Source organism: Galeopterus variegatus, unplaced genomic scaffold (genome assembly GCF_000696425.1).
Source record: "Galeopterus variegatus unplaced genomic scaffold, G_variegatus-3.0.2 Scaffold1333, whole genome shotgun sequence".
Classification (NCBI taxonomy): Eukaryota; Metazoa; Chordata; class Mammalia; order Dermoptera; family Cynocephalidae; genus Galeopterus; species Galeopterus variegatus.
Genome location: NW_007727444.1, coordinates 157,639 through 172,038, shown reverse-complemented (window position 1 = coordinate 172,038; position 14,400 = coordinate 157,639).

The following is a 14,400-nucleotide window of genomic DNA, read 5'->3' as shown; positions in this document are numbered from 1 at the left end:
GAGAGTAAACCCTATGTTTTCCTGGCTCACGGAGCTCACAGTCCAGGGTTGGTTGCTTTGATATTTGCAAATTACCTTGATCGTTTCTGGTCCTGGTCTGCCCATGCTGGGACTCCATAGCAACACCAATGCTATCTCATGAATGTCTATACAGCTGAGCAACGTCACAGGTGTTGGCGAGAACTCTGGAAATGTGCACACCAATGCTAATCTCACCTCGAGTGAGTCCTTCACCTGTCCTGGCCTCTCCTGCATTTGTGAATTGGGGATGTGACTACCTGTGACTTCCATGTCACACTGTGGCTGACAGATTCTCAGGTGTCCTCCACGATCCCCACCTCCTGGCGTTCATGACTTTGTGTGGTCCCTGGAGTGTGGGCAGGACCTGTGATTGACCTGCTGTGCGTGATTACATTAGGATTGTAAGATAGTAATGCCCTCTAGCAAGGAGACGCCCTTGTTGGTTTTGACCAAGCAAATGGGCCATGCTGTGAGTTGCCTGTGGAGGGGCCCAGGTGGCAGGGAGCTGAGGATGGCCTCTAGCTGGCAACCAGCAAAGAAGTAAATTCAAATTCTACCAACAACCATGTGAGTTTGGAAGTGGATCCTCTCCTAGGTGGGCTTCAGGTGACACTGCAGCCCCGATCTTGAAGGCAGCTTCGTGAGACTCTGAGCAGAAAAACCTGGCCAAGCTGTACCCAGACTCCTGAGCCACAGAAACTGTGAGATAATAAATGTGTGTTGTTTTAAGTCACTAAGTTTTGGGGTAATTTGTTATGCAGCAATAAGAAACTAATAAACCCATGTGGAGACCTCTGTGGGAATGTAGGTTGGTTGACTTTAAACAGGAGGCAGTGCTATGACAGTAGGGGTGGGAGTGAGACCAGGCCACCGCCCGCTGACAGCCTTCTCCATACGTGATGCTGTTCCAGGTGTTTAACAGCAAGGATAGCACCAGCAGACTGAGAATGCCTGGGTGTGAATCCAGCTCGACCACTTATTAGCTGTGCAGTAATGGATAAATTATCTAACGTCCTTGAGCCTGAGTTTCCTTGCACAGGTTGAGTATCCTTTACCAGAAATGCTTGGGACCAGACGTGTTGCAGATTTCAGATTTTTTCAGATTTTCGAGTATTTGCTGATACTTCATTGGTAGATCGTCCCTCCTCCGAAAGTCTGAAATCCAAAACGCTCCAGTGAGCATTTCCTATGAGCATCACGTTGGCATTCAAAAAGTTTTGAATTTCTGAGCATTCTGAATTCTGGGTTTTTGGATTAGGGATGCTCAACCTGTACATAAAATGGAGGTAAAGATGGTACTTCACCTTTCCTCGTAGAATTAATAAATGAAATGTTGTGTGTGAGAGTATTTAACAAGGCTTGGTCCATAGTTCTCAGTAAATCACAGCTTTAGTTACATAAATAATAATGTAATCCACACAATGAAACTACAAGCTCTGATTTTCCCTATTTTACAGATGAGGAAATAGAAGTCCAGAGAGGCTGAGGAGGAAGGCCAAGGTCAGAGGACCATCTGGACTAAAAGCCCAAGTCCCTACCCCTAACAGGTTTGTTCTCCTCTGAGCAGCTTCCTGCACCCAGCCTGTTCATAATGGTGGCAAATGTGGCATTCCCTGAAACAACACGTAGACTTGGTAGAATTTCAAGGAGCTGCCCATGTGGGGCATGTACGTACTTGGGGCCTGGAGGGTAGCGGTTCAGATTTCCTTTGTCTGACAGATCAGAGCTGGCCAGGGCTGGAAAGCCCTGTGTGGTAGGCTAAGGTCACACATCTTAGGCTGTGCACCCAGCGGGCTGGCTGGCAGCTGCTGGCCCAGGCAGGCCACAACAAAGAGAGAGTCAAGCTGCGGGCACAAAGGAGGTAGGCAGGGTCCAGGATGTCTGCTTCCTGGGGTCCTGAGCAGATCAGACTTTTGTCTGTATGTTCTGTTTCTAGAAAGTTGTTTGTGGCCTTTGGATCAAGCCTTATTCTCATGTCTGTGTTCATTAGCTGCAAAAGTACACTTAGGTCTGTGTCTTAGTCTGCTGGGGTTGCCATAAGAAAATACCATAGACTGGGTAGCTTAAGCAAGAAAAATTTATTTTCTCACAATTCTGGAGGTTGGAAGTCTGAAGTCAGGGTGCCAGCATGGTTGTGTTCTGGTAAGGGCTCTCTTCCTGGTGTGCAGATGGCCGCCTTCTCACTATGTGCTCACAAGATGGGGCAGGGAGGGGATGGAGAGAGATCTCTGCTGTCTCTTCTTACAAGGACACTAATATCGTCAAGTGGGTTCCACCCTCATGACCTCAATTAACCTTAATTACCTCCCTAAAGCCCCATCTCCAAATACCATTGCATTGTTAGCTAGGGCTTCAACATATGGATTTTGGGGGGACACAATTCACTCTGTAGCACTCTGCTACCACCCACATTATCCAGAGGGGCTGGCTAATGTCCAGTGGAGATGCCAGCACCCTCTCAATGTAGGAGAGGACCTTCAGAGGATTTTGGCTTTCCATTTAGTTTGGTGAATTATCCTATTCTTGCGCAAGGCTTTGCTTGTGCCCTGGGTCATGTTCACCTTGGAGGGTGATCCCCACCTGGGGGCAATGGGGAGCCCTGTGATCTTGAAATTAATTGTGTCAGGTACAGAGTCAATGTGGGCTTTGGTGGAAAGGGAGGATGGATGTGTCACAGATAAGCCCCATTGCCATTGTCCCTGAACCCTGGGGTCAGTGCAGAGCCCCACATGTGCGGGGAGCTCAATATGTGCTCATGGCCAGGATAAGCATATCTTGTCCTCACACAGAGCTGTGTGGGTACAAGGAGTGCCCACATCCACTGGCCAGAGAGTGACTTCTGAAACAGCTTCCTCTTCATCTGTGGAGTCTGGCAGAGGACACGACTGGTGGGACTTCCTATGTTCAGGCTGCATGAAGCAGAAAGATGCCAGCCTGGGCAGCCTTGCAGATGGGCTGTATCTTTAACAGCATCTTCCTGCCCCCACCCCAGGGCCTGGCTCAGGACCACAGGGTTCAGAAGCCGGTGCACTGACCGAGATGTAAAGAGGGAGGCTGCCTGGGCCTGTTTGTGCACCTTCTCCTCACTCCTAATGTCCTCATCTCAGACAAGGTGGGATGTAGAGGAAAGCCAGAGTTCCCGAGCATGTCTGGGGAGCCCAAACTGAGCCGGGGCTGCTGGGGCCGTGGCCTTCCAGAGAAGTCTTGGCCTGCGTTAGGTCAGCGGGCACCGCTGCTGGACCTCAGGCAATGCTGTCGGGTGGGGTGAGGGGTGTTTGTCTCGGGGCCCCTCCCCAGTAACCCTTTATCAAGTTTTTTTCTACTGTCTGCTTTTCTTTTGCTTCCCGAGCCCCTCCCTGCCTGGGCCTCACCTTCCATTCCTGAGGCCAGGCTCTCTTCTCCTGGCCTCTTTACCTCCTTTCTCTCCGCCCCGTGGACATGGCCACAGAATCTAGGCCCCTTCTCCAGTACAGAACCCTGCAGGTCTTGGATGCTGTGAGAAGCACTTTCTAAGTAGGTCCTAGGTGCCCCTGGCTGGGGAATGGATGCCAAATAGGGGCCGAGAGGGGCGTCTGAGCTGTCCTGAAGTGTGGTCTCGGGCACAGCCTTGGGTGAGCAGGCAGGCATGCTCCCCTGCCGGGCTCTTTCCTCCTGTGGGCAATAGCCCACGGCAGCTGCAAACTCGATTCTATCCTCAACACAATACCCACCCAGGCTCAACAACTACCTCTTGCAGCTACAGAGAGGCATGGGGGGCACTGACATTCCCACAGTCCCTGTGCAGTAGCCCAGAGGCTCCTCAGGATGGGGCATTCCCCTGGGGCTTTGGGGTGCCTATCTTTGGGTGCTGCCCTGGAGCTGGAAAGGAAGCCTGCAGAGAAGGAGGTGGCAGCCAACTGAGCCCAGGAAACGTGGCATCCTGTGAAGCCCCAGGCTTCAGCATCCTGAGGGCTTGTCAGGCCTGTGGGGGTTGAGCAGTGGGCCTGCCCCTGCCCTCTACGAAGCCCTGCTCACCTGCCCCATCGCTAGAGCTCCCTGTCCTTGATGTTCTGGAGACTGGAAGGAGACCGTGGCCTTCAGAGCGTGGGGAGGGCTGCAGTGGCTGAGCCGCCAGATGACAACGGGAGATTCAGAAAGAGCAAGTGGGATTTGCATACCACTTTGCATCTCATTTGCATGGACTCACAGCCTGTCAAAGCCAGCACTTCTCCCTCATCCTCCAGCTGGCCAGGGGCTCCTTCTCCTTTGGAGAAGCCGGGCCCTGCACTGTGGGAGGGGGAGGACAGGACCTCTGCCTGGGGCTGGGCTGGGACGATGGCTTCTGGGCTGCATCGGATCTCTTGAATTCCAACTGTTCCTGAAAAACCTGCTGGTGAGCAGGGCAGTTTTCCTTGTTTTTCTTGGGGGCCATTCTCTCTCTTAAGCCAAGCGCTTGCTGTGCTAATGAAGTGGCCCGTGTGGCATCATTTTTATTCGGTTCACTTGGTTTTCTGTGGCTGCCAATAGCACAGCAGTTCCTGAGTGCAGTCCGAGGGCTCTGGAAAGGGCAAAATGCATCATCCTGGGTTTGAATGAACTGCAAAAATTCTTTCACTGAGATCACATCAGGTGCCCGCAGGTTCAGCCGGCCCCTTCCTGTCCCTGGCTGGCCGGGCTGCAGGATCCCCTTTCCCGCGGCAGGCCAGGCCACGCTCAGGGTCTGGGGCCTGAACTGTCTGATGAAAGTAATGTATTCCTTAACCAAAGGAGGGGGACTCACTGAAGGCCCCAGACCCCGTTACCAAAGGGAGAGAATTTTGTGTGTCCGGGAGCACAATCTTGGTTTGATTGTGCCAACCCTGGACTCCCCACACCCTTAGCTGGATTCCAGACAGTAGAAAACAGCCACAAAGGCCATAGCTGCATCGTTTGCCTCCATTTTTTCCTTCTTTGAGAACAGGCAGTAACTGACCCACCTCATTGCAACCAGGGCTTTTACATCCAGGAGGCAGGAATCCCAGATGCAAGAGCATCGTGGAGGCAGCTGGTCCTGTGTCAAGAGGCAGCTGGTCCTGTGTCAAGTGCTTGAGATCAAATCCCAGCCCTGCCACTTATTGCTGTGTGACCCTGGGTGAGTTCTGAGCTTCTCTGAGCCTTAGCTTCCTGCTGCCTCTTAACCCCCACCCATTCTGAAATCAGGGATCATAAGCACATCTGAAGCACAGGGGTAGGTGGCATCTGTCCTTTGTGAAGGGCATTCTCAAGGCAGACACCTTCCTGTTCCCCTTCATCCTCCTCTCCCCAGCCAGATGGGTTCAGTATTTAGGACAAAACTCAACCCCCACCTCTGTCCGTAGCAGAGTTGTCCTTCCCCTGATCTGCCAAGCGGAGACCAGCCTGGGGCCTCAGCAGCACCAGGCACACTGTCCTTTCTCAGAAGGAAAGATGGGGAGCCGTTTGCCACCAAGGTACCGACAGCGTCAAAGGAATCCGTGCCTCCCATCCCCCTCCTCATGCTCAGAAAAAGGCAAGGGGGGTGCAGTGGGCAGTGGAGAGGAAAGAGAGACTGGGATCTGAGAAATACTAAGCAATAAAGGATTTTAAAATAGATTCACTTTAATTATATACTTCGGTAATTTGCTGTAGTTTCCCATCCCATTATTAAATTACAACAGTAACTCATCTAATGGATTTTCGCTGAGAAAACATTCGTTTTATTTTATTGTGTTTTTGTGCTATAGTCTATAATGAAGGCAACCAAGGCTGCCCTTGTACCCGGAACCGAATGGGCCAGGGGGTGGAGAAGGGGGTCTGAGGAGCAAGGCGTTTCGCTGAGAAAACATTCGTTTTATTTTATTGTGTTTTTGTGCTATAGTCTATAATGAAGGTAACCAAGGCTGCCCTTGTACCCGGAACCGAATGGGCCAGGGGGTGGAGAAGGGGGTCTGAGGAGCAAGGCAGGGGTCAGGATTCCCCCGGGCTTGTCAGCCACAGGCAGCTGGAGGTGCAGGGCTGGGGAGGGGTCTGGACGGGTTGGGAGGTGGAGAAGCAAGCCACTCTCCACCCGAGGAGACAAGATGCATGGAACAGGCCATGGAGCAGGGAGAAGGGCCTGGAATGGTTGTCTGTGTCCTGTGCTTGGCCACTCTTCAGAGGAAAGACGGGAAGAATTAAGGCGTGACCATGGATGGCAGGAACACTCAGAGATGTCCCTGCACAGGTTTCACTTTCTTTGGGGTGGAAGGAAAGTCTCCAGAGAATATGAGTGTCACTGGCCTTGCCCCACCAATCCCAAGTCCATCCCTGTCTGTGCTCTGCTGTGGCCGAAGGGGCCAGGTTTGGCATGAGTGTCTCTTCCAACTGGTTGACAGTCGAAGGTTCCAGACTTGGTGGAACCATCCCTTTGTCTTCACCTCTCTCTTTGAGCTGGAGTCACCAGCCTCTCTTGAACCCCCAAACATTGCTCTGCCCAAGTAGCAGATATATATGGAGAAAGAACATGCCCGTGTTGTCCCCACGCCCCTGTGTGGTGTGGAATCGAAGGGATCGAAGCTGTCCCTGGTAGTAACAATAATAAAGTATGTTTGTGCATTTACCATTTGCTTGGCCTTGTGCTAAGCATTTTGTGAGTACTGTACACTGTTTTTAAAATTATCACAGCCATCTTACAAGACATCTATTAATCATTGTTATTTCTCATTTACATATAAGAAAGCTGAGGCTCAGGTCAGCTTATAAAATGGACAAATACTAAGTGCCTCATGGAGAACTTGAATCCTGTTGTGACCCTGAAGCTCATGCTGGTCACCACTAGTTCTCAAATGTTAGTTTGCTAATGAGTCACCTGGGCAGGTTCCATGCCCAGCGTTTAGGAGGGCTGGGGCTGGCGGTGGCCGGGAAGGGAACCTTTCTAAAGCACTCAGGTGAGAAGCTGTGCTGAGCTGCAGCTGTGATGGCTGAGCTCCAGGCTTCCTCCCCCGAGGCCTCTCTGAGGTCCCACCTGCTCCTTTCTTCCTCCAGCTCCTCGGTCAGCCTCGGTGCCCATCCAGGGAACGGAAGCCGGCCTGGCCTCTGCTCTCCTGGGCTGGCCTTCTGTTGGCCCTGCCTGGCCCCACCCCTTCTGGGATGGGAACCTGGCCCAGACCCAGAGCTCAGCACCTGGGTGGGGGCCCCAGCTTGCCAGGCCCTGCCTGGATTCCTCATTGAACTCTACCTGCCCAGTCCTGTGAGTGTCCTTCCTCCAATGCCATGAAATGCCATGCCTTCATGGGGATGGGGGAGCCCGCTCTCTCTGTCCTATCCATTTTGTGCTCCCCCTGTGCAACCCCAACCCCTGTGGCCCTCCTGCCTTGTCCCTAGTTATTTCCCAGGCTTCCACCTGGTCTCGCTCTCAGGTTTCAGGGTGATCAGCTTGCTACTTCAGGTCACCTATGGTAAGACCCTTTCAGATTTGACCCAGCTTCCAGGAGCCCTCTGGCTCAGGGCTGCCTCTGGTGGGGCTCACACCTGCCTCACCCCAGCCACTACCATGTGCATTTCCCAAGCCCACTCCACCCAGGTCCTTCCCCGTCTCACCTGAGAGGGTGGGTCTCCACCCGTCCCAGTTCAGGCCCCCTCCCCTCCCCCACCCTGAGACTGGTCCTGTCCCTAGCCTTCAGTCCTCTGAGGTCTGACGAGGAGGAGAGAGGGTGGGTGTATGCTCACCTGCACATTGTCATGGGGACAAAGCATCCCTGCAGGGACTGGTATCTGCAAGCCATTGTCACATGTGCTTGGCACGTTAGAGGGCCAGAGGACAGAATAAATGGACAACATACCACAGTGTCTTATTTAACAAATCTCTGGCAACTAAGCTTCCTCATAACAAACAAATGAACAAGCGTCCTTCAGCGGTCACTCAAAGCTGGTATGAGGTTAGTGCTCAACCGGAGGCAGAAGACGTTTGTGGATAATGGTGTGGGAGGGCGAGTGTAATTAATGGATAACTCAAGCACCTTAAGGCAAATTAATTTGCCTCCAACCTTGAACTTCTCAGCCAGGGATCTGGGGAGGAGGTGAGGTCTGCTTGTTACCTCGCCTTTCCCGCCCTGAGAGCTTCTGTGCTGCTCCTGGGGCCCCAGGTCCCCTTCTGCTGCAGCGGGAGTGTGCGGTGGGCATCCACACCGCATCTGTGTGTGCTTTTATGTTTTCCAGCGGCTCCACGGGTGTCTTAGGAGTGGTTCTGAGATACTCTTTTCTTTTTTCTTTCTTCCCCATGTGTTGGAATGGTTTGGGGATCTTCTTAGCACCAATGTCCTGGTGCCCTTACTTGACATGCTGGACGTGTCCTCCTGCATCTTCTGTTTCATAGAGGTGGGTGCAATCCCATTTCTTTTTTTGTTTGTTTTCGGTGGCCGGCCAGTAGGGAGATCTGATCCCTTGACCTTGGTCTCACAACACTGTGCTCTAACCAGCTGAGCAAACGGCCAGTCCTAGCAATCCCATTTCCAACCTGACAGCACTTCTTTAGGACATAACCCTCTCCACCTGAGGGCACCGCCCTTCACGTGCAGTGTCCTGGCTCAGGAACCACGAATACGTGGAGGACACAGAACCACAAGCCATTTCCTGGGAAGCCTCGGGTCCTTGCCTTTCTCTGCAGAGGATATTTTAGAAGCAGAGTGAGGCTTCATTGTGAAATTGGAGTGAGTTCGTGTTTCCCATTGGTAGGACGCTTTTACTTCTGATCTGCTTTATTGGCCATTTATTCCTAAGTGACAGCCTTACCTTTGCCCTCCGTGGTGTCGCAGGTTTGGTTTATTAGGAGGCAGACTGAACCGGCAGGATGGTTGTTAGAGGACAAAAGGAGGGAAGGGTAGCCGGAGCAGGCAGAGATCTCTGGAGCAGGATGGCCCTCAGAGCCGTCCTGAGCTGGGCCGAGGCGGCCAGCCGTAACCCTCCACCGGCAGACCCTTGGCTGTGGCCCCAAGGGGCGGGTGTGGCCATGGGCAGGACGACTCTCTGCATCTGAGGCTGTCCCTGAGCCAGCTGCCACCTGCATCCAACATGTCATTGTAGCGTCACTCGGGGCTGGCTTCACTGGCCTGGGTAGAACTACTCACTCTGTAAAACCCAGATCACCGCCATCTCTGCTGAGACACCGTCTCTGACTGTCACCTCTCTAGACATTGGTGGTTCATTCCGTTCTCAGATTTCCACAGTGCTTCCTTCCTATCCACCCTAGAATTTACTTTCATCCTGTGGAAATGACCTTTGCAAGCCCACCCTCTCATCCCCCCACCCAACTGGGAGTCCCCTGGGCTCAGACACTGTCTTTTATTTCTTCTTGCACCCTTGGTACCTAGTGTCGTGCCTGGCACATGGAAGCTGCTCAGTGACATTGTTGAATGAATGTAGGAGTGAGGAAGAGGTGAGGGGTGGTGGGGGATCCTCCAGCCTAGCAGACACCCAGGTGTCAGGCCCCAGGCAGAGCCCCTGTCCCCAGCTGGGGACCTGCACTGCTGCTAGCCTTTTCCTCAGGGGTCACAGTGGTAGATGCCCCCTGGAGACTCTAGGAGGGATGGGCTGTCATGCACCCTGACATCTTTCCTCGGCCTTTGTCCTCCTTGGAAAACCTCCCCTGGATCCTTGCTGGCCAGAGCTCTGTCAGTTTGACGGATGAGCTGGGTTTGCTCAGACAGCTTCCTTCTTGTTTTAAACTTTCTCTTCTTCCTTGACCGGCAGAGTCAGAGCGGAGGAGGCAGGTGGGGCTGTTCCCTGGGGGTGAGGATTCTGAGCTCTCCCTCCCTGGGGCTGCCACCCGGGCCCCTTAAAGGTTAAGTGTATTTATGTGGCAACTACAGGAGGCTTCCGGGTCTGACAAAATGGGGAGAAGAATGATTAATGGCCGTTGTCCTTGCTGCTGCCACAGGGAGCGTGGCTTCAACTGCCTCTCTGGAACCACCCTTGTGTCTCCCGGCTCCGGCCTTTCCGCAGGCTTCTGGACAAGCTCCCCTGGTCCAAGAGGAGGCTGGGGAGTCTGGAGTGAGGCCGGGGAGCTGCTCTCTTGGAGAAAATGGGAGTGTGCGGGGTCTTGGCCAGGTATCTTGAGCAACAGGGGAAGGTCTCTTCTTCTAAAGACACCAGCCATGGAATGAGGGCCCATCCTAATCCAGTGCACCCTCATCTTAACCTGATCGAACACAATTATTTGAGAAACAAATGGCTAAAACTTGCAAAATCTGCAGGAAAGAACTTCTGCGCCCTTTCGAGTTTTTTGCCAAGCACTGACATCTCCTTAAAGGCGAGGAATAGCAATTATGATAAAAGGGACTAAGAAATAAAAGGAATACACAATACAGTGATTGCTCTGTAAAAACCATAGCCCATTGTATATTTCCATTTTGATAATGACCTCTAATCTTCCTGGGGGATTTGAAGCATGCATATTATCTTAGAACATTTTTCGAACTTTGGCGTTTTCATTGCCTTTACAAGGGCAGCTATAATTAAGAGAAGCTCTCTTAGCTGCAGTGAGTGTAAAACTTAAATGTGTTTACCTGCTGACATTCCAAACCCTTCTTGATTGGAAGTGAGGGGGTGAACTAGCTCTGGTATTGATGTGTAAGGCGTCTTGTTTTTTTAATATTATTTTTTTGGATACTGCTTGGAGTATTGTACTTTTGGTATCCTTCAGATTAGCTGAGGTTGAAAATAATAATGTAAATTCAGAGTGAAATATAATTCCTATTGCCATTTAAATTTTATAATGCTTACCTACCCAATAATAGTTGGAAATTAATTCTAGAATCATACCTAAGTTAAACTAGTTATTGAATCAGGCTGAATTTGACATTACTGATATGACTGGGAGAACCTAGGAACCTAATTCTTTGTCTTTTTTCTCATTTAATGAGGCTCCCCATATCTGACAGTAAAATTTCCCTTATATCAGAGGAAAGAATTGATTTGTTAGTTCCCTTTGAAACTTGATAGAACCTTCCTGATTTTGGAATGATAGTGCTTAATGTTTCCCTCGATTATGACTGCACAGTCTTAGTCAAGGGCAACAAGAGGAGGAAAGACTGACTTCACCATCCTGACCCCACAGGGCCTCTTCCCAGAGCTACGTACAGTGATCAACTTCACCCTTAACTAAGGATGAAAGGAAAACATGTGTGTTGTGACTTACAGTACTATTATGTTCTTTGAAGGACCTAAAATTGTGCTAAATTATATCATAACCAACAAACATCTGTTCAGTGTTTACTATGTACAGGGCTCTAAACTAGGTACTAAGAATACAAAACTAAGGCATGGTCCTTGTCAAAGGGTTTCTTTACCCAAGAATAAATTGGAGATGGCTAAACTTTTCTAATGAACTGAAATTGTGAGAAAAAAATGTTTATTGCATCTCTTTATTAGTAAAAATAATAAATTTGGTTTTGAAAAGGTCAGTTATTCACTGTTAATAATTTTTAGCTATTATGAATACAACTGTAATTAATACATGTAAAAGTTTTTGTATGGACATACATTTTCATTTCTTTTGGGGAAATACCTTTGAAAGGAATTGCAAGGTCACCGCCCGTACTGGGGACCGGCAACGGGATCGCAACCCTCGGTGTTGCACCCGCACCGCGCTCAGCCAGTGAGCGGGAACCGGTCTCCACATGGGATCCGAACCCTCGGCGGGAGCGCTGCCGCGCTCCCAAGAGTGCGCCACCGGGCCGGCCCCCCACATCTTTTTTTTAAAGGTACTTCCTGGCATAATTGAAGTTTGCTCCCGGCAAGACCCCTCTGGGGTGGTCCCTTCAAAACCACCCTCACTTCATTTGTCCTGATTGCCCTGGCAGGGATGTTAATGAAACCATCCTGAGTTTCTTTTGGCAGAGTAGGAGTCCTTGAGCAGTTGCAGGCTGAGGGTGTGGAGGAGGCAGGGGCTCCTGCCTGGGGTCGAGGGATGTGCTCCTGACTTTCAGGGCGTGGAGGACTCCAGTGGAGGGAGGGCCTGAGGAGCAGAGCTGGGGCTGTCCTCCTCCACCCTCCCCAGCTCCCCACCATACAAGCACTCAGAGAACTGGGCTCTGGAATGCAGTGGCTCTGGGATTCTGGCTGGGGAGTGGGGAGGCAGGGGAGGGAGAGTTTTAAAAGATGGTCTCAGTCTCTTTGGGCATTTGCTCCAAGAATGGCTCATGCATTCCCTACCTTCCTCCCTCCTTCTAGCCCTCCATCTACCCAGGCAGCCATCCACCCACCCATTCATCCATCCATTCACCCATCCATTCACGCACTCACTCATTCATCCATCCACTTATCCATCCACCCACCCACCCATCCCTCCATTCATTTAACAACAGAGACCAGCTCCAGGCTTGTGAGGGTGCAGAGTCACATACTTCCCCTTGCTTGGTGCGCACTCTCTGCGTGTAGCTGGCTGCCACCTTTGCTCTGCCAGGGCCCTACGGCAGGAGGGCATGGAGCTGACTGCTGGCTGGTCTCCATGGCAACAGCTGATGAGACTGCATCAGACGATGGCAGAGCCATCAGCCTCGAGCTGCCCCGGAGTGTGAGCTCAGCTGCGACGCAGGGACTGTGGGGGAGAGGAGCTGTAGGGGTAGAGGGTTGGGGTGGGGCGGGGCGTGGGATGGACACAGGATAAGCCATGGGATGGGCTGCTGTCCCCAGCAGCCATTCAGAAGATGCAGCCAGTTCCGTCTCAGTCAAGTCACAGTCCTGGTGGTGGGGTTTTGCTCTCTGCTGGGAAAGTTGGTTCATTTTACATGAACCAGAGACATCTAACATGTGCTGGCATATGATGGTCTACAGTGGGGGAGGTACAGAGAGGGACAAAGAGAGACAGAGACAGAGAGAGGAGAGAGAGGACGGTTATCTGCAAGGAGTTCTGAGTGCCTGGGGCCCCTGGGGGAGGAAGGCACGGGAGGGAAGTGGGGTTTGTCCTAGGTCTGGATTAGGAGGGAAGGCGGAGGTTCTGGGCCAGGCCAGGTGCTGGCGAGGGGATGAACTTGATCTTCACAAGACACTGAATTGGGCATCCTCATGTCCCACCTCACAGATGAGGAAACCAAGGCTCAGACAGCTGCAGCTCAATGGGGGAGGAGGTAGGCTCCAGCTCCGACCCGGTAGCTGGTTCCATGACATACTTCCCCACGCTGTGGCTTCCAGACTCCATCTGGGGGTCCTATGGTAGAGGGGGTGGGTATGCAGGACACGGCCCATCTGCCTGGTTCAGGAGACTCCCCCAAGGAGAATTGCTTGACCTTGAGGATGATAATGCAGGGTGGGCTCTCAGGAGCTGTGTGGTGACCCTTGGAGAGCCCTAGAGGAGGACATACCCCCGGCAGGCCCTTGCTGGGGTGAGGACTCTCCACCACCGCCGAGGGGCCAGCCCAGGGGTCTGGTCTTGCTGCTCATTTCAGCACGTTCCAGGACATTTCACAGCTCAGGATGCAGACCCCAGCATCACGGCAGGTGCCCTGGGATTTCCTGCCCTTTGAAGGCTGCATTTCAATTCCAGTTGTCACAGCTGTGATCACCGGCCACCTGGGACATGTGGTCTAGGGATGAGTCTCATCCTGATGATCCTTCTTAGGTGCCAGTAGTCTAAAGGGAGCACTAGTCTGAACTGTTCTAAGATGCTGAGTGGAAATAAGCCAGCCATGCAAGTCCCCAAAGGTCTCCACATTTAGATAAATGGAGGCCTGGAAGGTTCTTTGGCTAAACACTGGAAAAACAGCTTATGTCACCACGCCTAAAGAAACCGTCAGGACATCCCCTTGTTTCTGGGAAAGGAGAACCTGGCCCACATGGAGTGGTGGCATCGAGCAGATCTACCCTGGGCTCCCTCATGGCAGGGCTGGGACCTCCTGGCCTTGATAGTGACTGGGAGGGAAGGGGGTTGGCTGGTGAAGGTGGGGGAAAGAACTGGAGCTAGGAGAGGGCACAGTGATCACATCCTGTGACAAGGATGCATCTGTGACCCACGAGATCTGTCAGGCAGGCAGCGGCTGGTCATTGTGCACTGAGACAGTGAACAGAACAGAGGGTGCTCCTGCCTGCTAGTGCTTTCTGTCTGCCGCGTCTGCTGGGCAGGACTGGCTTGTACTGTAGGTGCTGTTCTGCTCTTTCTCCTCCTCTCCCTCCCTCTGTCCCCAGGCTCCTCACACATGTACACTTGCACATGCACGCACAGTCACACATGTGTGTGCACACAGGTGCATTTGTAGACACAATACACCCACACACCAGTACACTTTAACATACCCATTCGCACACACCTGCACCCTTGAACACATGTGCACTTGAAGACACACCCATACCCTTGCACAACACACTTGCATGTGTGCACACACACACGTGCATACATGCACACACACGTGTACAGTGGCACACACCCACTTG